The sequence below is a fragment of the Rhagoletis pomonella genome, unplaced genomic scaffold, assembly GCF_013731165.1.
Source record: "Rhagoletis pomonella isolate Grant_MI unplaced genomic scaffold, Rhpom_1.0 Rhpom_scaffold_00007, whole genome shotgun sequence".
NCBI classification, from domain to species: Eukaryota; Metazoa; Arthropoda; class Insecta; order Diptera; family Tephritidae; genus Rhagoletis; species Rhagoletis pomonella.
The window spans coordinates 71,382,392-71,386,127 of record NW_023458561.1 but is presented as its reverse complement, the minus strand read 5'-3'; positions in this window follow the sequence as shown (position 1 = coordinate 71,386,127).

Sequence of the window (3,736 nt, the reverse complement as noted above, 5' to 3'; positions counted from 1 at the left end):
GTATATGGAGTCATACTTAAAGCGCAGTTACCTACGGACGTAAAAACGGAGAACGTGACAGCTGGCACGATCTATCTTATGGGATCTGCGTGTTAACAAAAACTCACCACCGCATGACTCTGACGTAGACGTTGCTTCTCTCTCTTTCTATCAACAGCATACTTGATATCTTTCTACGTACTTCTACGCTACGCTACGTAGACGTTCGTGGGTAACCGCGCTCTTATCATAATTAGTATGAATCCAACTACTACAGATCACCTAATCAGCCATCGTTGTATTTGTAATCGATTTTCAGAAAAAAGTTTTCGTAGCGTTTTTGACGTTTTTCGGTTTTGTTTTCACCGTCTTCTACCTCTTCGTAGTGATTTTTTAGCGATTGAATGTGTTTTCTGCAGCGATTTTGATTATAAATTTAGATTTATTACATATTTATGATATAAAATGAAGTGCTGTGTGCATATCAGAAGGGAAGAAGGGGGTCTAATCACGTTTACAACGATACCAACTTTTTAAAAATCAGTTCAAAATTGTTTGAAATATAAGGTTTTTAGTTTTTCGAAGACCCGACTTCTGACCCCTTATAGCACCTGTAATATAAGTTTGCAAAAAGAAAAATTGTAAATCATTTAAATAAGAGCTAAAGACGGTCTACGACTGTATTTTTAGTTTTTTAGTTATTTACATATAATAATAAAAAATAATTGTTTACTAAATATCCTATTTCGAACTTCGAAGGCCCATATCTCGATTTGGGAGGCTAACTTCGAAAAACGGAGAAATAACTTTTTTACCTATGACCCAATCTCTTCAAAAAAATTGGTTTGGACCAATACCCAGCGGAGTGCTGTACAGTGCAATGATTCAAGTATCTTTATTTATGTATATTGTAACTATCAATATCTTATAAAGAGAAGTGTACATTTTTTTTTAACTAAAACTAATAAAGTTAGAAGGACGAAATTCAAGGATGTGGTAGTTTACATATTAGTCATTGACATATATTTTCTTTTTTAAATTTTGGAAATTTCCAAGGATATTCAAGGGTAACCTTAAAGTTAAATTAAATTTTTTTTAATTCTACAGAGTTTTTCCCTTGAACTGATATCCATATTGTGACTCTACAATGCACCAATTTTTTAAATAATTATTTTTTTTTTTCAATCATATCCTGGAAATTTCAAAGTCCTTTAAAAAGATCCTGACGTCAGAGAGAAAAAGTAAAAACGCAGTTATACTTTATTTGGCTCCTATTTTTGTGAATATATTGATTTTTTCGAGTGTTTTAAAAATTTTTGGTTTTAGTCGCACGAATATTAATTAAAATTATAAACTCTATGCAAAAATTAAAAAAAAAAAATCAACAAAGTTTCATTAGCACTGCAAAATCTTTAGCTAAATGAACTGACGGTATCTTAACATAGTTACTAACTGGGCTGCCAAAAGTGGCCTCGCCGTCAACCCTAGTAAGACAGAACTGGTCTTATTCACAAAAAAATACAAAATCCCCGCCGTTGGTTTTCCCTCAGTTGGAGGTCTGCGCTTACAGCTGTCTGACAAGGTGAAGTAATTGATCTTGATCCCAGGCAGGAAGTTGTCTTGGAGGCCAAACCTGGAGGAAAGGGCAAGGAAGGCATCAGTGGCCTTATATTTCTGTAGGGGAGCTATGGGTAAGAGATGGGGTATCTCGCCTAAAGTTGTCTATTGGCTCTACGAGACCGTAGTTAAGCCAATTATGTTTTATGGCGCCCTAGTCTGGTGGAACTCACTGGAAAAGGCTACACTATCTAGGCAGCTGGAGCGTGTACAACGAGCTGCATTTATTGGTATTAGTGGGGCACTGCTGACCGCCCCCACGTTAGCACTGAACGTTATGCTGACGTTGCAGGCAAAATTGACGCGGCGGGAACGGCTATTAGACTCAGGGAAACCGATTGGTTGACCAACTTAGGGACTGGATACTCTGGAGTTTTAGGGCGCTTCGATTTCATCCCTGATCGTACGTATTTCTGCGCCACCGATATGGCTCCTAGGAGCTTCTTCTCTGTCCACTTTCCCTCAAGGGAGGAGTGGACCGGGCCGTACTTCTGGAGCAGGGGTGCGGTGAACTTCTTTACGGATGGATCGAAACTGGACGGCAGGGTTGGTGGTGGGGTCTTTTGCTGAGAGCTTACCATCAGCACTAAGTTTAGGCTCCCAGACTCCTGCAGTGTATTCCAGGCGAAAGTAGCTGCTATCAAGAAGGCGGTGGATTCACTGCTAAGGAGCGTTACAACAGTCAGGGAAGTGAGACTGGTCCATTCAGGTTTACGATTTCCATTGGCACGCTCATCGGCTAAGATTATGGTTTGGTGGTCGTTTTCCGCCTTAAATAACGTAACGAAAGCGTGATGTCCGTGAAGAAGTTCTTGAAATTCTCTAATTGTGTAACATTTCATAGAACGGTTAATCTCATAACGAAATAAATTTGAATAACATTTTCTCTTAACTCCCTGGCGGCAACAATATCCGGTTCTATAGTGAATCTCTCCCAGAAACTTTATAGTATAGTTGGTGGCAATTTCAAAATGGATGCGTATAATTGTTCTACAGAAATCCAAATATCTTAAAAGTAAGTTTCACGAAAGCAATTTAAGTGAAAATAATTTTGTTTTAATTAAATTTTTTACAGTAAAAGGCCCGTGATGGTTTTGGCGTTTGATTTATCGGTAGTGATTTGAGATTTACTCCTGCACAACTCAACCCTGGTGCCTCCGAGTTAAGGCATAACAATACCGGCAAAAATCATATACATTGGGCCAATCGTAACACATAAGAATTCGATATACTCAATGGTGCAACAGTTCGATTTAATCTGACATTTACGGTACCTTTTCTAACTTGGTGATTATTCGTAATCCAACGCAGAATCACTCTTGCCAACAAGTGCTACTTTGGACTGAGTAGGCAATTCAGGAGTAAAGTCCTCTCTCGACGTACGAAAACCACGCTCTATAAGTCACTCATCATGCCCGTGCTGGTATATGGCGCAGAAGCATGGACAATGACAACATCTGATGAGGCGTCTCTTGGAGTGTTTGAGAGAAAGATTTTGCGGAAGATTTACGGGCCTTTACGCGTTGGCGGCGGCGAGTACCGCAGACGATGGAACGATGAGCTGTATGAGCTTTACAACGATATGGACATAGTGCAGCGAATTAAAATACAGCGGCTCCGCTGGCTTGGTCATGTCGTTCGAATGGACACCGACGCTCCAGCTCTGAAAGTATTCAACTCGGAAGCCGCTGGTGGTAGCAGAGGAAGAGGGAGGCCCCCACTGCGATGGAAAGATCAGGTGGAGAAGGACTTGGCTTCACTTGGCGTCAGTTGGCACAGTGGAGAAACGACTGGCGTGCTTTGCTGAAATCGGCCAAAGTCGCTTAGGCGGTTACAGCTCAAAATTCTCTGTTATTTTCTTTTAAGGTACTGCGATTTGTTTTAATTTCAAGTGTCAAGTTACAAGGTTTTCGTTTTCTTTTTTTATATATATCTGTACTGTAATGTTTGCTGACTGCACTTCAAGGTACATTGAACAGGTAGTATCAGTAGAGCAGCTGATTTGATTTATTTTCAAATTATTTGGTCTCGAAAATGTCAAATATTTTTAATTTTTTCTCACGAAAATTATAAGTTGTTAAAATCCATTTGCTTGTGAAACCTTTTTCCATACAAAACAAGCGATTGAATAGCAGCTTTT